The sequence below is a fragment of the Spermophilus citellus genome (genome assembly GCF_964194105.1).
Source record: "Spermophilus citellus genome assembly, chromosome: 12".
In the NCBI taxonomy this organism is placed as follows: Eukaryota; Metazoa; Chordata; class Mammalia; order Rodentia; family Sciuridae; genus Spermophilus; species Spermophilus citellus.
The window spans coordinates 61447466-61470539 of record NC_138198.1 but is presented as its reverse complement, the minus strand read 5'-3'; the positions used below and the strand labels follow the sequence as shown (position 1 = coordinate 61470539).

General features: G+C 40.7%; 1 long non-coding RNA gene across 3 annotated transcripts in view; it reads left to right on the top strand.

Annotated features, from left to right (window-relative positions):
* The window catches only part of LOC308631439, a 566835-nt gene that overhangs the window by 7615 nt on the left and 536146 nt on the right, over positions 1 to 23074 (top strand). For all 3 annotated transcript variants that reach the window (XR_014018200.1, XR_014018201.1, XR_014018202.1), the window contains 2 exons: positions 8276 to 8390; positions 8547 to 8720. This is a non-coding gene — a long non-coding RNA (uncharacterized lncRNA). The remainder of the gene's footprint in view (positions 1 to 8275; positions 8391 to 8546; positions 8721 to 23074) is intronic.

Below are 23074 nucleotides of genomic sequence, written 5' to 3'. Positions count from 1 at the left end.
CCTTGAGAAGAGTGGGTGCCAATTTTAAGCCAGAAAAAATGTCCTCAATATGAGAATTGCTTTCATCTTATAAAATTTCATTCTCAGTATCTGTCACAATCAGCATTTTTCAGATATGAACTATAATTCCATATGAACTATAATTTTTTAAAAAAATATTTTTTAGTTGTTAATGTACCTTTATTTTATTTATATGTGGTGCTGAGAATCGAACCCAGTGCCTCACACATACCAGGCAAACATTCTACCACTGAGCCACAACCCCAGCCCTATGAACTATAATTTTGATAATTATTTGATTTTCTCTTCTGGCTGGGCATATGTTAGTATTGTAATAAGTTTCTTCAGTAGTAAATTAGGTGGATTGGATCAAGTGATTTCTAATGCTGCTTTCATCTTTGATACACCTTTTAATCTTTTTCCAGTTATTTGATGTTTTTTCTTCCTGAGCACCTAAAAGCATTTTTTATTCATCCTATTTAGTTTCACATAGCAGTGGAATGCACTTTGACAGATCATACATAAATGGAGTATAACTTCCCATTCTTCTGGTCGTACATGGTGTAGACTCACACTGGTCACGAAGTCATATATGCACATAGGGTAATTATGTCAGATCCATTCTGCTATCCTTTCTACCCCTATTCCTCATCCCTTCCCTTCATTTCCCTCTGCCTGATCCACAGTACCTCTGTTCTTCCCTAGGCACCCCAACCCTTATTTTGAATTAGCATCTGAAAATCAGAGGAAACATTGCCCTTTGGTTCTCAGGGATTAACCAATTTTGTTTAACATGATATTCTGCAGCTCCATTCATTTACCACCAAATCCCATAATTTCATTCTTCAAGGCTGAGTAATATCTGGTTGTGTGTATATACACCACATTTTCTTTATTAATCTGTTGAAAGCACCTAGGTTGGTTTCATAGTTCAGCTATAACATTGATGTGGCTGCTTCACTGTAGTGTGCTGACTTTAAGTCCTTAGGGTATAAACTGAGAATTGGGATAACTGGGTCAATTCCAAGTTTTCCAAGGAATCTCCATACTGCTTTCCATAGTGGTTGCACCAGTTTGCCTCCCTACCAGCAAAGTATGAGTGTACCTTTCCCTACATCCTCACCAACATTTATTGTGTCTTGTATTCTTGATAATGGCCATTCTGACTGGAGTGAGATGAAATGGCAGTGTAGATTTGATTTGCATTTCTGTAATTACTAGAAAAGAACATTTTTTTCATGTATTTGTTGATTTCATTTCTTCTGTGAAATATCTGTTCAGATCCTTAGCCCATTTATTGATTGGGCTATTTATTTATTTGGTATGAAGTTTTTCGAGCTCTTCATATATTCTGGAGATTAACGCTGTATCTGAAGTGCATGTGGTAAAGATTTTCTCCCATTCAGTAGGCTTTCTCTTCATGTTATTCTTTTGCTGAGAAGACGCTAAAAGCCTTCTTATTCAATTCTATCCCATTTATTGATTCTTGATTTTCTTGTGCTTTAGAGGTCTTGTTAAGAAAGTAAGTTCCTAAGCTGACATGGTGGAGACTTGGACCTACTTTTTTCTTCAGTTAGCTGCAGGGTCTCTAGGGTGTGTTGCCTAAGTCCTTGATCCACTTGAGTTTTGTTCAGGGTGAGACGTAGAGGTTTAATTTCACTTTGCTACATGTGTGTTTCTAGTTTCCCCGGCACCATTTGTTGAAGATGCTCTCTTTTCTCCAGTGTATGTTTTTGGTGCCATTTTCTAGTATGAAATAACTGTATTTATGTGGGTTTTTCTCTGTGTCTTCTGTTCTTTACCATTGTTCTGTGTGTCTGTTTTGGTGCCAATACCATGCTGTTTTTGTTACCATGGCTTGGTGGTGTAGTGTAAGGTCGGGTATTGATTGTGATGCCTCCTGCATCATTTTTCTTGCTAATGACTGCTTTGGCTATTCTGGGTCTCTAATTTTTCCAAATGAATTTTATGATTGCTTTTTCTAGTTCTATGAAGAATGTTATTGGGATTTTAAGAGTAATTGCATTGAATTTGTATAGCACTTTGGGTAGTATGGCCATTTTGACAATATTAATTCTGGCTGTCAAGGAGCATGGGAGAATTAGTGACTGTTGTATTCTGCTACCTTTCCTAAAAATGTGATGTGTAACCGATGTGATTCTGCAATCTGTATTTGGGGTAAAAATGGGAGTTCATAACCCACTTGATTCTAATGTATGAAATATGATATGTCAAGAGCTTTGTAATGTTGTGAACAACCAATAATAAAAAAAGGAGCATGGGAGATCTTTCCATCTTCTAAGGTCTTCTTTAATTTCTTTCTTTTTAAAAATTTTGTTGTAGTTGTAGACAGACAGAATGCCTTTATTTTGTATATAACTAAGGATCGAACCCAGTGCCTGGCACATGCTAGGTGAGCACTCTGCCACTGAGCCACAGCCCAGCCCTAATTTCTTTCTTTAGTGTTCTGTAGTTTTCACAGTAGAGGTCTTTCACATCTTTTGTTCAGTTTATTCCCAAGTATTTTATTTTCTTGAGTCCTATTATGAATGGGATAGTTTTCCTAATTTCTCCTTCATTTGATTTCCCATTGGTATTTAGGTATATCATTGATTTGGGGTAATTACCCAATAGATTTTGATGCGTCTGTATTCTCATTTATTTCTGAAAAATATTGTTATTTCTCTCCTGATTTTATCTGTGATCCCATCCTAATTCATTGAGTATTTTAACCACCAGGCATTAAATGGTTTGTTTCTTGTCATTAACTTCTCACTTCATTAGTTTATGATCTTATGGGATGTAAGAAGGTATCTCTCTTTCTTGTATTTACCTTGTACCCAAAAATATGAAGTCTATTTATTTATTTATTTTGGTACTGAAGATTGAACTCGGGGGCACTTGACCATTGAGCCACATCCCCAGCCCTATTTTATTTAGAGACAGGGTCTCACTGAGTTGCTTAGCACCCTGCATTGCTGAGGGTGGCACTGAACTCCAGATCCTTCTGTCAGCCTCCCAAGCTGCTGGGTTTACAGCTGTGCTCCACTGCACCAGGAAATATGAACTATTTTAAAGAATGTTCATTGTTTCATGGAAAAGCAAATAAATTCATGGTTGATGGATCAGAGAATTCATATATGTCTATTAGGTCCGTCTGATTAATATTAGTTAGTTCTGAAGAGGCTGGGTGGCAGGGTTTCCTTCTTGGGTGGGCATGGTACAGAAGCATCTCCCCAAACCTCAGCAGTGTTAAGAGCCTAGAGTGTGGTCCTCACAAGGCCTTGTCTGCCACCACAAACTCTGTTCAATGTGTGGCTCCCTCCAATTGTCACTTCCTCCAACCCCCACCATCACCAGTCCACTTTAGTGTACTTTTTGTTTAAAAGCATTGACACAGCTGTTGGGTATATGGCTTAGCAGTAGAGTGCTTCCCTAGCATGTATGAGAACCTGGGTGTGGTGCTCATCTCTTCAAAGAAACTCTTGCCAATGAAGAAGCTCCTCAAGGGAGATCCTGGCTGGTGTGGGCCATATGTGGAGGTCCTGACGTCACAGCCTAGAGAAGCAGAGAGGCCCTGGGTGTCTCCATGCATCTACTGACTTGTTTCACAAGTTTGACTTGAGTCCTGGAGGCCAAACTGGGAGTCAGTTATGTAGGTGAGAACAGTGTCCAAATTAGTATGTTGGGCCTCCTTCATTTCAGTGAGTATTTAGGGATAAAACAAATTAAGTACGATAAATGCCATGAAGGAGGGTCTGTAAAGGACCTGAACCGGGTGTTAAGCTTTCAGGATCCAAGACTGGCTTGCTTCTGAGTGAGGCTTCATCATCCTGTGATGGGCAGGGAGAGTGGGTCCAAACCTGTAAGGAGCCAGGTGGAACCAGAGGCATTGGAGCAGGGGCAGGGATATGAAATAAAGCCCTAGGCCCTGCAGGGAGGGAACCAGGCACTCCAGGCCATGCCCAGCCACAGAGCCCTGTCCCCGGAGCTCATACTGCCAAGGCCAACTCGGCTGGAAGAGGCTGCACTGCACTGCAGCGGAGACTCTCCTTGGAGTTCCCGAGGTCCGGCGAGTGCTGTGCACCTCCTGGACTCACCCCAATTCTGCTCCTGCATTCTTGCTGTCCTCCAGGAGGGCAGACACGCCCTCCTCCACGCCCTAGCGTGGAACTGGGCAGAGAGCTGCAGGTAGGGAAGCTCAGTGTGCAGCGTGGTGTGTGTGTGGTGGTGGAGGATTAGGTCCTGGATGCAGAAGTGTTAGGGACCCAGGAGCTGGACGGGGTACTGCAGCTACCCCTACTGGACAGAAGAGCCAGGCGCAGAGCACAGTGCAGGGGGCGGGCCCACCAGGAGCCAATCACTGACGGCCAGGCAGATTGTGGCGCGTGACCATGCGTGCGTGCCCACGCACTTGTGTTTACCAGTGTCTCCCAGCAACGACTGTTTTGCCCGAAGGCTGGCGGATAGCTAATGGAGGAGCCGCCTTGGTAGGCCGCTGGACACAGGCAGTTGACCACGTCTGCAGGAATGGCCAGAGCCTGGAAAATGTTTGTTTATTTAAGCCTTGGGACCAAGGTTATTGGATATAACCCCCTTGGGAAGATCCACCAGGCTGCCAAAAATTGTGAACTGAAAAGAATTGAATGCTATCTGGGACGCGGCTGTCATGTTGATGATACTGACCAAAAAAATAGGTAATAGGGTCTGGAGGCCAGGGGCTGAGGGGCACAGGGCCAATGGGGGAAAGCTGGGCTGTTGGAATGGAAGCCTGCTCCATCCAGGCTGTGCCGGTGGGGGCAGAGCAGAAGGGAGACCGGTTCTCCTTTCACCAGGATGTTTGACTTTAAATACCCATGGAGTCCTCGATATCCAGGACCTGCAACCTTTGGAGGTCCGGTGCCCAGGACTTCTAATGGGCAAATAAACAAAAACGAAACTTCAACTGGTTTCCCAGACACTTAAAATTTCCCTATAGGGTGACTGACTTAAAAAAAAAAATTAGATATACACAGCAGCTGTTAATGTGCACATTTTCAAAAGCATGAAGAAAAGTGTATGAGAAAAGTATTCTCATAATACAGCAACACCAGGGCTAAGGAAAGTTTTCAGATACGATATCTGTTGTGTCCTGAGGGCCTTACAAGACTCTGAATTGGGAAGATGTTTCCATGTTCATTCTTGTTTTGTTTTAAAAATTATTTCACACTAGTTTATTTAGGGGTGTGACTTTCACCCCTAAACTAAGCTTTTACTTATTTCTCACATGCTCCACTCACTAGTTCATCAAATCCTGAAGGATAACTTGGTGTCATCCTGATCATCCAGCCATCTTCATAACAGCACTTGTTGACAATCCCTGAATTTTCTGCAAATACTTCCTTAACTGCAGGTACTTTTCCAGAGAGAGGACACTAGACTCACTAGCAGCTTTCACACTTTCCAAAGCACCAAACACAACATGCTTTTTCAATTTTGTCACCACATCGGGCACACTACACTAAAAAAGCATCTGCGAAGAGCTTCCTGCACAAAATTGCAAATTGCTGATTCCACTGTTCCAGTATCCTTTCTTGTAGTTATCCATTACTGAGAATGTGTTCAAGCAGGTAGAGCAGAGCATTGGTTGAGAGCATCCAGGCATTGCAGGCTCTCAGTCACTAGGGCCAAGGGAGCAGCACACAAAGGGTGCCTATCCTGCAGAGATGCGTGCTGCTGCCCTTGTCCTACCCTGTTCTGAAGAGACTAAGGATGTCAAAGGTAGGCCCTGCTGGTGGTTTGTGCATAGGAATACTCGTTGACCCAAAGTGTGAGCTCTTTCTGAGGTTATCGATTTCACAGAAACCAAATAAAAATATCAGTACATTTTTGAGTTCCACACGCAGTCCTTTAGGGTCATGATGACCTAAGGAAATGTTTGCAGTGAACAAAGACTTGTCATTCTATGTATCAAAATACATTATTAACTTTCACAAATTACTTGTTCACCAATGGCCCAAAGATTAGGGACTGGAATAGGATAAAAAGAATACTCAAATATCTGGAAGAGTAAAATGGAATTTGGTAGGTAGCAGCTTGCACAATTTCAAATGATGCACAGAAGTTTCCATCAAGTCATCTATTTGGGGAGCATTAAACAGCTAAAACCTTAATAGCCCAATGCTGCTGCTCTTTATTCTCAAACATTGAAGCTGAGAAATGTATTTCATTTGTTAGACTTAAATTTCTTCTCTTACCAAGGATACTAAATATTTTTTTTTCTATTTCATATGTCACTGTCACTTGATCATCTGTAAAAGAGTACTTTGATTTAAATTAGATTCCAGGGTTGGAAATGTAGTTCAGTGTTAGAGCACTTCTTGTCTGGCAAGCTCAAGGGTAAGGGTTCAGTCCCCAGCACAACATCATCATCAGCAGCAGCATAATAGATTTTAAAAAGAGAGGTAGAACAAAAGGAAGTTTTCTTTTCAATTCATTCTTTCTTAGAACAGTCTTTGCCAGCATAAAGAAGCATTTGTATTTTCTTCTAGTAAACTTGTATATAGAAGTTCTATAGTACATTTCATCTATTGTAGATATTAGTACACATACATTTCATTTCATATATGCAACTATAGGTTAATAATTTTGTTCTGGTTGCATCTTGATGAAAATAGAAGAAAGCAAGTATGAAAGATTATTACTACTGCAAAAGTATTGCTTTATAAAAGTTTCACTTAAAAATACTGAAGTTCTCACCTATACTCATCTATTTTTTAATTCTATTCATTTGTACTCATGAACTGAATACCTATTTTTATGCTCATAAACTGCACAGCTATTTATTTTGTAGTTAACATATTCTATCTCATAGAATTTTCTTAAAAAATTTATGTGACAGTTAATTAAAACTGAAGTGAATAGGACTCAGTACCAAATGAAACGGTTCTTCCTCTTTTTCAATCAAGCATTTATGGAGATAGGAAATTGTGAACTTCCCTTTTGAAAAGTTAAAGTATTAAATACTGAACATTGGAAATACCTGATTTACATATATCCTGTATGTCTAAATACTGAACAAATTTAACCAATACTAATTCATTTGTGTTCTTTTTCCTTTGGCTTTAAATTACTTGGGAAAAAAATAAGCAAAGATTACTTTGCTTTTAGTTTGGTCTTTTGCTTTTATTATTCAGCCTGCTTTACCTATAGTACATTTAAGAACTGAATTTAAATGCTATCCACGTGATGAGAACTGACATAAATCTATTGTTTGTTTCGCATTTCACTTAAGGTAAGGCACCATAGATTATAATGGTCCTTTATTTTGTGAATGAAGTAAAAAATTTAATGCTGCCAATTATAATTGAAATGCAGCCTGAATTATTAGTGGCATTCTTATGTCAGGGTTGAAATGATAGGAAAAAAGCATCTTAAGACTCATTGAAATACAGTTTTAAAAAGATACCTGTAAAATCACTATATTGCTACTATTTTATTAATTGAAATACTCTTTGTTGATTAATAGCAATAATCTTAGTTACAATAGCTACCAATTATGGAGCTGTTGCTTGTGTTAGAAACCCTTCAGATGTTTTACATAGATTCTTTATTAAGCATCACAGTAGTATCCTGGGAGATAATTACTCATTTTAATCCTTACTTTATTAGTGAAGAAATGAGGGATAGGAAGACTATGGGATAACTAGTACATCAGAGCTTAAAGTAGAATTTAAACCAAAGATGAGCTAAATTCCAAAGCCTTATTCTTTTTAGGCAAGTTGGCTGCTCTGCTCTGGGGATGTGGCTCTTTGGTAGAGCCCTTACCTAGAATGCTCCCAGTCTGGATTTTCATGTGCTGGTCCCCAGCACCATGAAAAACCAAACAAAAATAAGTAAAATCATTGGGACTAGGCACAGTGGTACATTCCCATAATTTCAGTGACTAGGATGCTGAGACGGGAGCATTGGAAGTTCAAGGCCAGGGTAGGCAATTTAGTGAGACCCTGCATCAAAATTTTTTAAAAAATAATAATAAAAAGTGCTTAGGATATGACTCCATGATTGAGTGCCCCGGGTGCAATCGCCAGCAGTATCAGAAACAAGAAATAAGAAAGTGTCAATGACATAGGCCAATTATTCATTAATTTAATAAGTAATGTCAGCTAATAAATATTGTACCTTCTTCAGAAGAAAATAGAGGAATTACGAGTAGCTAATGTTTATAATTGCATGAAAAGTTGTATATTTCAAAAGGTGTCTTATGAATTCCTAACAAAGCCTCTTACTTGCATAGAACCCCTCTACATTATGCCTGTGCCTATGGCAATCCAGCAGTGGTGGCTCTTCTAGTCAAGAGGAAATGCAACGTCGACCTGTGTGACAGTGATGGCAACACACCGTTGATGAAGGTAGATGTAGCCAGTGGTTTTGCAGGAAATGAAATTGATGAAATGCTTAGAAGAAAAATTGATTAATGCCATTTAGTTATAACTAATGAGTAAAACGTGAAATATTTTTCTTGGATTTCCCAAATTTACAATCTATTTCTTGATTAAAACCAACAGGCCCTACAGTACGAGGAAGAGGAATGTGCAATTCTTCTTCTAGAACATGGTGCCAATCCAAATGTTCACAACAACAAGGGTGAAACTCCTCTCCACTGTGCTATCTTTTATAGGAGCACATCAGTAGCAACAAAACTGCTTTCATTCAACGCAGACATTGAAGCCAGAAACACGGTATACATCAATCACCATTATTTCCAAAATATTTGAAATGTTTCTTTAAAATTAACAGTAATGTGTGTTAACAAATACTGATTATAAGCAGAATTTTCTCTATTAGAATATTAGCAAATGTTGGAAGTTCTCCTCGTATTCCTCCTCCTCCTCCTCCTCTTATAGCTCATGTGTATATTTAGTTTGCCTCCATGAATTAGAATCAAGAGACTCATGCAGAAATCTGAACTTTAAGCTTTTGTGAAGGAACCCAATGTGGTCCCCCTGTGTGGTGTGGTGTGCAGGGTTTGCCTCCCAGATGCTGGGCACACATGTTCTTCAGTTTGCTACTGGCAACTGCAGCATTCACTCAGATCACCTACTTTGCCTCTACTTTTATAATATGTTTTGATAAAGATTGCATGGAGGTTTCCTACTGATTTACAAAAATAAGGCCTACATAATATGAATCTCTTTGAAATGGGATCAAATTATGGAATTTAGAATTTGGCATTTAAATAGTTTTCTTTATACCATAAAAATCATGTTCTCATGGGAATTTTTGTAAGCCTGATTAGGTTACTCATTGCTATAAGTGGATAAATTATTGCTAGAAGTAGATAAGTCATGGATGTTATAAGCTGTCCTATGTACTACTCTTCAGCTTTGTTCCTTAAAAATGAAAATGATTTAGTCTTTCATGATGCTAAAAATAATCCGTGTAGATCAGCATAAAACTTGTTGATACACAAAATTTATGAATTACATTTTGCCTAAAATTATAAATAAGTTTTAAGTAGCAATTAAAGTGGAACCAGATTAAAAATAATTTTGAAAAGTAGCTAAGCATTATGTTACCAGGATAATCATTACAAGTCAGAATATATTTTTAATATTATTTTTATTGGAGTTTATAGTGACGCATAGTAGTTGTGTTCATACCAACAAAATCATACATGCATGGAATTCCAGTTGAGTTCATGATCCCCTCTTTTCCCTCCTGTCCTCCTCCTTCTCCTCCATTCTCCTCCTGTTTCCTGGGCTTCCTTTCACCTGTCAATTTATTTATATTTGATTGCTTCTTTCTACTTACACATAAAAGCGTAGTTCCCTGTAGTATATTTATATATGCATATAACATGATTCTTAAAGAATTCCTTCTTCATTGCCTTCCCTTCCCTATTCCCACTCTGCCTCTCAATCTCCTTTTTTTACCCTAATGATCTTCCCTATGTCTTGATATTTGTTCTTACCTTCTCTTTTTCTTAACTTCCACATATGAAACATTTGACCTTTGAGTTTCTTAATAAGTTAAACTTATTTCACTTAGCATGATATTTTTTGTTTCCATCCATTTACCAGCATATGCCATAATTTATTCTTTATGGCTGAGTAAAACTCCATTGTATGTATGTGCAACACAATTTCTTAACTCTTTCACCTATTGACAGGCACCTGGGTTGATTTTGTAATTTAGCTATTGTAAATTGTGTTCCTATAAACACACATGTGGCTGTATTACTATACTAGGCAAACTTTATTTTAGTAATTTTGGGAAAATACTGAGGTGTGGGATAGCTGGTTCATGTTGTGGTTCCCTTCTTAGATTTGGGGGAATCTCCAAACTGTTTTCCAGAGTGGTTGTACTAGTCTTGCAGTCCCACCAGCAGTGTACAAGTGTGCCTTCCCCCAACACCCTTACCAGCCTGTATTACTGTTTGTGTTCTTGATCATTACCATCTTGGCTGGAGTACGATGAAGATGAAGTCTTAATGTAGTTTTGATTTGCATTGACCTAATTGCTAGAGATGTAGATGAGCTTTTCATATTTTTTAGACATTGTGGGTTTTTTTTTTTTGAGAAATTTATGTTCAGTTCTTTTGTCCATTTATTGACTGAGTTTGTTTTTTGGTGTTAAGTTTTTTTTTAATATTTAGTTTTTAGTTGTAGTTGAACACAATACCTATACTTTATTTATTTTTATGTGGTGCTGAGGACTGAAACCCAGTGCCTTCCCTGTGTTAGGCAAGTGCTCTACCACTGAGCCACAACTCCTCCAGCCCAGTGTTAAGCTTTTTTGAGTTGGTTATTTATGTTTATTAATCCCCTACTAGTGGATTAGCTGGCAAAAATTTTTCTCCAATTCTGTAGGAAGAATATATTTTTGTATTGAGCTTTCTAACATAAATAATAAATATCTTTTCTTATAATAAGAGAAGACATAGAGACCAGTTAAGAAAAAGCAATATAGTTTACTCAAAATCTATATCTTTTAATTCAGAGCCCATTATCTTTGTGACCCTCTTGGAGCAGGAATGCCTGACATTGGTATCTGGGATTCTGATTCCATAAAGAGAAGATAATCAAGAGGACTTGTGTAACATGGAGGAAACTTCCATGTCACTGGAAAGCTCTCAGAACTCTATCCCTGCAATTTGAATTCTTCACATGGGAATTTTTGCTATGAAAAATCAGTGTAAAATAGGGGTTACGCAATGATAAAGCTGTTTCTGTAATACTGGACATGCAATGCACAGTTCTGTAAATTTTATCTAATAGTGAAACAAAGAATCTTTCTGATGAGTCTTGGTATTTCTGGAAAAGTAGACATTCTTCAGAATCTGATTGATACACCCTACGAATGAGTTGAAAATTTGGCTCATTAATCAAATACTTAAATCCTTTACTAATATGTGTTAAGGAATGGGGCTTCTGAGATAGAAGATATAGATCACGTCCTCAAGATGCTCTTGGTTGAGTTGGGTGCGGGTTATATAACTCCAAGATGCCATGATGAATGCTCGACAGAGGCAAAGATCCGTGGAAACAGTAAATGTCTGAAGCAGTTTTGGAAATGACTGGAGTTCATGTGGCCACTCTAGGCACAGGAGAGGCATTTCAAATTGAAAGAGCAGCACTTATGGAAGAGAAGAGAGTGGCTACTCTTAATTTACATTATTATTATGTGCTTATATTCATACAGTATTTTGTAAGGTTAAGTTTAGTTGAGAAGAATTAATTTTGAGAATAAACTATTTTTGTTGTTTTTCAGAGTGGCTAAACACCACTTTTATTCGCCATAAAGAAAAAGAGACAGATGATGGTAGAATTTTTTTATTAACAATAAAGCAAACATACACGCAGTTGATGATAAGGGAAGGTATAGTACTTTATTGTTTTTTTTTTTTTTTTTGAAAAAAACTTAATTTTGTAGTAAAAATCACTTAAGTTAATCTATTAAATTAATGGGAATGATATAATCATTGGAATATATGTGTGAATATAGGTGGAATATATGAACAATGAACTACAATTAGGGAGAAAAGCAGTTATTGAAACTGAGTAACACAAATAAGAGTATATGGTGTGAGTCACCTGCCCTGATAATTATTGGCTGATGATTAGTATTTGATTTTGTTGATCACATGATCTTGTGTTAGCTAGAGTTTTCATCTTAGTTTTGTAAAATATGGACTTTTAGTTTGCTTTGTTAGTATTGGATTTTTTGAACTTTCTGTTATATTTTCTCTTCTCCTGGTATAGTTTTCTTTTGGAAATGCTGTGTTGAGCATAAACAGACATTGAAAGTAATTTTGTCCTTTGGATGACTATTTGCTTTAAATTACTTTGTAGAATATTGATTTTAGATTATTTCTGAGTGTTAATTGCTATTGAGTGATTTTATTTTTAATTGGCATGGACAAAGGAAAGAAAATAACTTCAAAGGGAAAAAATATTTCCTTTAATGAAGATAAGATATAGGTGGGTGATAAAGAAAGAAGAAAGAAGCTTTACATTCACACATGACTGGATTGCATTCCTAGCTTTCCAAGTTGCAAAATGTGTGACCTTGAAAGCAATCCTAAAAATGGGTAATGACTAAATATGTTTCCTGATATGAAAAAGAGGATAACATATGCTTGAAAGCTGGTTGGCAGATTGTACATATAGCACTGATTTCAATGCCTGGCAAATGCTTCTCCAAGTGAATGACTGAAGCAATAATGACTGTTATTACCACAGTGCTACTGTTATCATGTTAGGCCTGCAAATAGCTTTTTTACTTCTTGACCTTTGGCTGACTGTGAGTTACAATGTATTACATCATCCTAGGAAGAAAAGGGAGGTTTTCTCATTGAAATCTTTGCCAACTCCAGATGAATGTCATCATCATAGTTATTGTCTTTATTTTCCTCTTAGACATACAAATGACTTTCAAAGATAAAGATACGATATCTTCCAAGATGTTTATGTCTGTCAGTGTATGTAAAGCAAGATATCAAATTGGTAAAATGTAGTAAATTGGCTATTTAAATAAATTTATTAAAATGCCTAAGGTTGAAGTTATCTCTCTTATTTTAGAACCGCCCTCATGTTTGCTGTGGAACATAAATCAACACAGAGAGCTGAGCTGCTTCTTCAATGTGGTGTTAATGTATCTGCTTCAGATAAGTGTGGACGGATTGCCTTGTCTTATGCCATTGCTAGTGGCAGTACTGCATAAGTGTTTACATGACAGTACTAATCAGCATTAGATGTAGATCCACAATAGTTATACCTGTTACATCTCACACATGAAGTGAGACTTCATAGTGTAACTATGTAAGAAACAGTAGTGAGTTAGGACAGCTGCTCAATGTAGCCTAAAAGTAGTGATGAAAGTTTGAGCAAAGAGGAGGGAGGACCGGGGAGGGGAAATGGAGGCAGGAAAGATGGGTAGAATGAGGTAGACATTATTACCTAGGTACATGTATGACTGCACCCATGATGCAATGCTACATTGTGTACAATCAGAGAAATGAAAAGTTGTGCCACAGCTGTGTACAAGGAATCAAAATGCATTCAGCTGTCATATACATAATTATCTTAATCCTACCTACTATCCCTTTTTGACTGGATGCTCTCTTCTACATTCAATCATCCAAGGTACAAGGTCCTATGCCATTGTATATCGATTTATCTGAGACATCTGTGCAGAAAGTCATTCAAAGCTAAGTATCCCAATCAAGGGCCCAAGGCCCTTCTGGCCTTCAAATCTTACTTGGATTTCTGTTTTCATACATATATTTCACCTATATATTATTATAAATATCGCAGGTTCCCAATACCATTCATCATCCAGCAGAGTGATTCCTAACCCAAAACGAACAGGTTCTTAACACTAACCATACACTGTTCCCTCAATCTAACTTTACAGAAGAGCAGGGACAGAGGTGGTCTTACAATACAGGAATGTAGGGGATCTTCCACCTGCTGAGAACCTCAAAGGTCCATGCAGAAATGATCCCTGGAGAAGATGTAGGCCGCTGTGAAGGACCTGAGAGAGCAGGTCATCTTCCATGGCAAACAACCTGGTCAGGATGAAGGGATGTGTCTGAATGAGCCTCTCTCTACTTAATGTAGACAAGATGGACCAAAGCAGGCCTGTGTGGAGAGCTGTTCCTTGGTGCCTATGGTTGATATTCCATTCTAACTTGTGAAAGTGTCACAGGAAGGAGGGGCAGCCTCCATCTCATGGGAGCCCTGGAAGCAACTGTTAGGACACAGTGGTTGCCAAGGCAGTGACCTCATTCAGTTCCTGAAGGAAGTGACCTCACCTCACTTCCTTGGTGATGGACCTCTCTGAACTTGGGATCCAGGAAGCCAGGCACCCAGAGCCAGTCCCAGTCCCAGTCCCAGTGGGCTCACTTGTTTGGATTTACCAAGGACAGAGTCAGTGTTTCTTGGTACCCACTGAGGTGAGGATGGCCAAATGCCAGGAAAGCTCTGCAGAGGGGCCTTTCCTGAGAAAGCAGGTAGTGGCTCACCGCTGGCTCCTGACAACTTCACAGAGTTGGCCAAGGAGGCCAGATGTGAGACAGGACAGTCCCTTTCGGGGGAACATAGTATGGCCCACCAGTCAGACGACACTCCGGGTAGTCACAGAACAACTTGGAAGGAGGTGCCTTTGTGGGTGTGGGTGTGAGTTTGTGGTTTTGTCTCATGTTCTGAGAATAGGTAGGAAAGGCGGTTTGTTTGGTTTGGAGTGGACTGTTTCTAGTAAGGCTTTTGACAAGGCGAGTGTTTCTATGTTTGTGTATCCCACTGTGTCCCTGGTTGTAGACATTAGAAAAGAGAATGCATCAATGGATGTGTCCTGTCTAGTAGAAAGCTTCCCAGCATTCATCCTGCCCAATTTATGAATGGACTGCGGCTTGCCTTATGGATGGGCAACACCTACTATCTTCCTAAGTTCCTGTTTTCTTCCTGAATTCTGGCCACTCTCCAGAATAGGCTCATGGTTTTGTGTCCAAGATATGTACCACCTCCAAGCTCGGTGACATGGCCATGTACTGGATAGTTGAAAGGAATGGTGAGCATCTCAGAAAACTCAGATATCAGTGTGACCAGTAAAGTCTCCCTGGAGAAACTCTGCTTTGGGCCTTTGGCTTACCTATCCTTCTGTTGAACTGAATGTCAGGAAGGCCTTTGCCTCAGGGCACCCCTTTGTGAAGCCTGAGGAAAACAGTTTTCAAATGGAAATGAATGGGCATCCCCTGTGGCTCTTTGCTTAATTGCTTTGCAAAGGGATGTGTCTGAATCAGCCTCTTGGCCCTGTGTGAGGCTGTGGCTTAGATTGTCAGCACCTGATGGATCCAAAGAAAGATCCCATGTGTGCATCCAAAGCCAAATTGGCACAAAAGCAGTCACCATGGATGAGGTCTCTCGCCTTCCTCTGAAAGGTTCCTGACCTCCATCAAGTGAGAATAGGGATCCTTTGTGTCAAATGAGTCCTTCAAAGCCATGCAGAGGCTAGCCCATAGGTGCTTGGGTTTTCTCCTGACTCCAGTTCACACAAAGAATCTATACCCGGCAGTCAGTAGGCCTCCAATTGGAGAAGTAGAGCAGTATTAAAGGCAGGCCTATTTGATCACTCCAGGTTCACAGGATGGGTGTCCAGTCCACCCTGACATTAGGCAAATGAGAGGCAAGGGAGCTTATTGTGGACACTGTCTTGGGCTGTGCCCCTCATGGAAACCTCCAGCCAGAGGTTATGATGAGTGTCTATATGGTAGAAGATGAGGGCCATGTGGCAGTGTTTTGGTTTGAATTGTGGTGTGGCAGTGGGAAGAGATGACTGGGTCCACCTGGGCTTGAACTCTGGTGTGATTCCCCTTGGAGACTGAGTTCTGGAACTGACCTCAGAGAAGTATTGCCGTGAATTGTGTCGGGATGTTAGGAGGCCACGCATGAGAGTCGCCCTTGGAAACTGAGATCTAGGCCCAGGCTGGCTTTCCACAGAGCACTGGGAATCTCAGCCCACATATCACATGATTTTATTCTTAAAGACCTGGCAGCCATCGTGGAGAGTCCAAACACACGTGGACCTCACATTGTAGACCTCAATGGTCCTGGCTTCCTGTGACCTTTGGCCACTCTTTGGGAAGCCTTGTTTGTGAGATTCTCCAGAGCTTTCGTTGAAATGAGCTTCCTCACCATTTAATGGTTCCTGAAGGAATGGAAACCCACAGTGCCTCCAACTTCATCCTTTAAAAATGGCTAGCTAGATAAATACCATGACATTTTTGAAATTCCCAAGACCAGGTGGCACTGGAGAACATTTGGATGTACTGTTGCTAATCATGAGTGTACCAGACAGTGCCTTGATTGACTGGGTTTCATGAAAATGGTGTAAAACAGAGATGCCAGTAAGTTGGGGCCTGCTGAGTAGTGGGCCTAGAGCAGTGGTGTGCAGGTGTGTGATAAAACATCTGTGGTGGGGCCATGTGGATCTGCCATTGGCTTCCAAATGGCTTGTGACAGATATGGTGCAGTGAGCAGAACCTTCTATGTAAAGGCATCTTGTTATATGGAGAGGTTTCAGGGCAATGTTCAGAATCAGGTTGCTATGGTCAAGGGGGCAAGCTCTGTGGGATAGAAGCCTGGCTGGTGCATTCTCCTAGGACCTTGACCCACCACACGTGACAGAACTCCCTCCAGCACTGTGTCCCAGTTGAACTCCTTGTATTTCCTGAAGCAAATTCCAAACTCCCAGTGCAGCAGCAAGAAACACCACGAAAAGTGGAGGATGACCAAATGGCTTCACAGTCCACACAGGGAGACACTTAGACCCCAGTGGCCACAGTTTACCTGCAAAGAGAGAATTCAGCACTTCTGCCTCATGTTCATTGGAAAATCAGAAACCATGTCCTCCAGGTCACATAGATGCAGACCAGGTTTGATGGTCTCACTACAAAGGAAGCTAAAACTCCTGACAACAACATATATTTCAAGTGCCCAAACTCAGAGGCAGTTTCTCACGAAGTCTTTAGGCCAGCAGAGCTCCACGTTTGTGGAGTGTTTACCCTGTCCCTTACTCATGGACACTAGTCTACCACCTCCAAGGCTGTGAACTCCTGAGCATTTTCCATTCCACATATGTATTCACAGCATTTCTAACTCTTCTCGTCAAATTGTGTCTTATTTATTGCGAAGGTAATGTCAAGGCAATGTTCTGGATGAGAGTGGGAAGATTTTTTTGTAGCACATATTGGCCTACACATTGGATTCATTTTCCTATTTTCCGTTCGAAATACTGAATCCCTGACACTAACCCATACCCTACTAGATTGTGACTACGAATACTAATATGATGGAGAAAAATAACTCAAACAGAATAGAAATACAGGCAGTTCAGAGGAGGCCTGGTGTATAGTTGGACTGGCCTTTGGCATTATAAAGGGTAGGTGTTATAAATCTAGTCCAATTTAATAGAAATAGTTCTCCATGTGTTTTGAAAGTTAACAAATATGTGAATTCCTGTCTCCCTTTCTCTGTAGCCTATTCAGCAACATGCATTTTTACATGCACATATAGAATCCTACCTCCTATCCCACGTCCATTCTTGTGAGGTGGCTGACTTGGCAGATACAAACTGTGAGAAGAGATCACTCCTCCTAAACGCTGTTGGAACTGAGAATTCAACCTCCAGGTGAGCTTCCCACTTGAACAACATGATACATAAATACATGTTCAGTAAAATAAATATTTTTGGATCTGTGGATGATAAATATTTCATGATGAATTTCGATTGGCATATATGTTTCTACTCTTTAATGTCTGTGTTTGTGTGTGTGTGTTTTTTTTTGTGTATATATATATATATATATATATATATATATATATATATATACACACACACACACACACACACATACACACACTCTCCAGATTTTTCAAAATATGAAATGTATGTGTCATATTATATACTCCCTAAATTCATTCATGTTCATATATGTGGATTTATAATCCACTTTTCACAAGATTATTCTCAGAAATAGTCATCCACCTGAAATACATATTTGTTTCCTAGTGCTGAAATACAAATATTGCTACAGTAACTGACCCAGTTTAACATGAATGCAAGTAGATTCCTATGGGACATGATGTGTATTTTGACGTTCATTTTTATTCAACACTGGTACATTACTATTTCTTCAGTTGATGCACATCATAGGATATGTATTTCATCCTCAAGTTCACAAATTTCTAGGCATTTATTTCCCTTTCAATCACTTCCTGCTTCAGAACACATGTATTCCTCCACGTTTCTTGACTGGTCTTTTCATGAGACTTCTTTCCAAACACATTCTTTTCCATTTCCATAATCCCTTGTGAAGCAAAACTCACACACCCTTCATGGTAAACCATAACCCCAATATCACCATTAGATGTATAACTGGTTAGAATGAATGGTTGTGTATCAGTATTAGATTTCCTATATATTTTCAGATATCAATGCAATCCATTATTTAAATTGGAACCTGTTATACTATTTATTCACAGTATGGTCTATTCATGCATTATCTCTATATTCATAGACCCAGGGTACACCTATTTGTACCCCCAAAGGCTAATTTATATGTCTTCAACATATTACTCCCAGAAATGGTGGAAGAAACACTCATGTCACCTGATCTACATATACATTTTATCACAGTGATATTCTGGACACAAAATGCAAAGGTCACACTTATGATTGCACAAAAGCCTCATTGGAAAGTGAGCATGGATTACTAAAAACATCCTTGTCCAGGTTGCCTAATGCTCTCAAATGTCAATGCTATTGGTGACTACACATTTGTTTCTTCCTAAGATGATATATTCAACCTCAACCCTGTTGAAAATGTCTAATCCACTCACTCACTTTATACTTTGCCTGATTTCCTAATGTCTCCATTGATATCTGCTTTCCTACATATGTTCCCCAGTTCATCATTGTGACTGACTCTTCACATGTGCTGACGTTTACATTCACTCTCTAACCGACACCCTATTGCTAAAGAACTTTTGGTCCAAATTGCATACTCACTCTTCCTCCAAAACTTGCCAACTATCTTCCTAATCCTACCTACTATCCCTTTTTGACTGGATGTTCTCTTCTACATTCAATCATCCAAGGTACAAGGTCCTATGCCATTGTATATCGATTTATCTGAGACATCTGTGCAGAAAGTCATTCAAAGCTAAGTATCCCAATCAAGGGCCCAATGCCCTTCTGGCCTTCAAATCTTACTTGGATTTCTGTTTTCATACATATATTTCACCTATATATTATTATAAATATCGCAGGATCCCAATACCATTCTTCATCCAGCAGAGTGATTCCTAAGCCACATCAAACAGGTTCTTAACCCTAACCATACACTGTTCCCTCAATCTAACTTTACAGAAGAGCAGGGACAGAGTGGGTCTTACAATACAGGAATGTGGGGGATCTTCCACCTGCTGAGAACCTCAAAGGTCCATGCAGAAATGATCCCTGGAGAAGATGTAGGCAGCTATGAAGGACCTGAGAGAGCAGAAGTCATCTTCCATGGCAAACAACCTGGTCAGGATGAAGGGATGTGTCTGAATGAGCCTCTGTCTTCTTAATGTAGACAAGATGGACCAAAGCAGGGCTGTGTGGAGAGCTGTTCCTTGGTGCCTATGGTTGATATTCCATTCTAACTTGTGAAAGTGTCACAGGAAGGAGGGGCAGCCTCCATCTCATGGGAGCCTTGGAAGCAACTGTTAGGACACGGTGGTTGCCAAGGCAGTGACCTCATTCAGTTCCTGAAGGAAGTGACCTCACCTCACTTCCTTGGTGATGGAACTCTCTGAACTTGGGATCCAGGAAGCCAGGCACCCAGAGCCAGTCCCAGTCCCAGTCCCAGTGGGCTCACTTGTTTGGATTTACCAAGGACAGAGTCAGTCTTTCTTGGTACCCACTGATGTGAGGATGGCCAAATGCCAGGAAAGCTCTGCAGAGGGGCCTTTCCTGAGAAAGCAGGTAGTGGCTCACCGCTGGCTCCTGACAACTTCACAGAGTTGGCCAAGGAGGCCAGATGTGAGACAGGACAGGCCCTTTCGGGGGAACATAGTATGGCCCACCAGTCAGACGACACTCCGGGTAGTCACAGACCAACTTGGAAGGAGGTGCCTTTGTGGGTGTGGGTGTGAGTTTGTGGTTTTGTCTCATGTTCTGAGAATAGGTAGGAAAGGCGGTTTGTTTGGTTTGGAGTGGACTGTTTCTAGTAAGGCTTTTGACAAGGCGAGTGTTGCTATGTTTGTGTATCCCACTGTGTCCCTGGTTGTAGACATTAGAAAAGAGAATGCATCAATGGATGTGTCCTGTCTAGTAGAAAGCTTCCCAGCATTCATCCTGCCCAATTTATGAATGGACTGCGGCTTGCCTTATGGATGGGCAACACCTACTATCTTCCTAAGTTCCTGTTTTCTTCCTGAATTCTGGCCACTCTCCAGAATAGGCTCATGGTTTTGTGTCCAAGATATGTACCACCTCCAAGCTCGGTGACATGGCCATGTACTGGATAGTTGAAAGGAATGGTGAGCATCTCAGAAAACTCAGATATCAGTGTGACCAGTAAAGTCTCCCTGGAGAAAGACTGCTTTGGGCCTTTGGCTTACCTATCCTTCTGTGGCCCTGAATGTCAGGAAGGCCTTTGCCTCAGGGCACCCCTTTGTGAAGCCTGAAGAAAACAGTTTTCAAATGGAAATGAATGGGCATCACCTGTGGCTCTTTGCTTAATTGCTTTGCAAAGGGATGTGTCTGAATCAGCCTCTTGGCCCTGTGTGAGGCTGTGGCTTAGATTGTCAGCACCTGATGGATCCAAAGAAAGATCCCATGTGTGCATCCAAAGCCAAATTGGCACAAAAGCAGTCATCCTGGATGAGGTCTCTCGCCTTCCTCTGTAAGGTTCCTGACCTCCATCAAGTGAGAATAGGGATCCTTTGTGTCAAATGAGTCCTTCAAAGCCATGCAGAGGCTAGCCCATAGGTGCTTGGGTTTTCTCCTGACTCCAGTTCACACAAAGAATCTATACCCGGCAGTCAGTAGGCCTCCAATTGGAGAAGTAGAGCAGTATTAAGGGCAGGCCTATTTGATCACTCCAGGTCCACAGGAAGGGTGTCCAGGCCACCCTGACATTAGGCAAATGAGAGGCAAGGGAGCTTATTGTGGACACTGTCTTGGGCTGTGCCCCTCATGGAAACCTCCAACCAGAGGTTATGATGAGTGTCTATATGGAAGAAGATGAGGGCCATGTGGCAGTGTTTTGGTTTGAATTGTGGTGTGGCAGTGGGAAGAGATGACTGGGTCCACCTGGGCTTGAACTCTGGTGTGATTCCCCTTGGAGACTGAGTTCTGGAACTGACCTCAGAGAAGTATTGCCGTGAATTGTGTCGGGATGTTAGGAGGCCACGCATGAGAGTCGCCCTTGGAAACTGAGATCTAGGCCCAGGCTGGCTTTCCACAGAGGACTGGGAATCTCAGCCCGGATATCACATGATTTTATTCTTAAAGACCTGGCAGCCATCGTGGAGAGTCCAAACACACGTGGACCTCACATTGTAGACCTCAATGGGCCTGGCTTCCTGTGACCTTTGGCCACTCTTTGGGAAGCCTTGTTTGTGAGAGTTCTCCAGAGCTTTCATTGAAATGAGCTTCCTCACCATTTAATGGTTCCTGAAGGAATGGAAACCCACAGTGCCTCCAACTTCACCCTTTAAAAATGGCTAGCTAGATAAATACCATGACATTTTTGAAATTCCCATGACCAGGTGGCACTGGAGAACCTTTGGATGTCCTGTTGCTGATCATGAGTGTACCAGACAGTGCCTTGATTGAGTGGGTTTCATGAAAATGGTGTAAAACAGAGATGCCAGTAAGTTGGGGCCTGCTGAGTAGTGGGCCTAGAGCAGTGGTGTGCAGGTGTGTGATAAAACATCTGTGGTGGGGCCATGTGGATCTGCCATTGGCTTCCAAATGGCTTGTGACTGACATGGTGCAGTGATCAGACCCTTGTATGTAAAGGCATCTTGTTATATGGAGAGGTTTCAGGGCAATGTTCAGAATCAGGTTGCTATGGTCAAGGGGGCAAGCTCTGTGGGATAGAAGCCTGGCTGGTGCATTCTCCTAGGACCTTGACCCACCACACGTGACAGAACTCCCTCCAGCACTGTGTCCCAGTTGAACTCCTTGTATTTCCTGAAGCAAATTCCAAACTCCCAGTGCAGCAGCAAGAAACACCACGAAAAGTGGAGGATGACCAAATGGATTCACAGTCCACACAGGGAGACACTTAGACCCCAGTGGCCACAGTTTACCTGCAAAGAGGGAATTTAGCACTTCTGCCTCATGTTCATTGGAAAATCAGAAACCATGTCCTCCAGGTCACATAGATGCAGACCTGGTTTGATGGTCTCACTACAAAGGAAGCTAAAGCTGTTGACAACAACATACATTTCAAGTGCCCAACCTCAGAGGCAGTTTCTCACAAAGTCTTTAGGCCAGCAGAGCTCCACGTTTGTGGAGTGTTTACCCTGTCCCTTACTCATGGAAACTAGTCTACCACCTCCAAGGTTGTGAACTCCTGAGCATTTTCCATTCCACATATGTATTCACAGCATTTCTAACTCTTCTCCTCAAATTGTGTCTTACTTATTGCGAAGGTAATGTCAAGGCAATGTTCTGGATGAGAGTGGGAAGATTTTTTTGTAGCACATATTGGCCTACACATTGGATTCATTTTCCTATTTTCCGTTCGAAATACTGAATCCCTGACACTAACCCATACCCTACTAGATTGTGACTACGAATACTAATATGATGGAGAAAAATAACTCAAACAGAATAGAAATACAGGCAGTTCAGAGGAGGCCTGGTGTATAGTTGGAGTGGCCTTTGGCATTATAAAGGGTAGGTGTTATAAATCTAGTCCAATTTAATAGAAATAGTTCTCCATGTGTTTTGAAAGTTAACAAATATGTGAATTCCTGTCTCCCTTTCTCTGTAGCCTATTCAGCAACATGCATTTTTACATGCACATATAGAA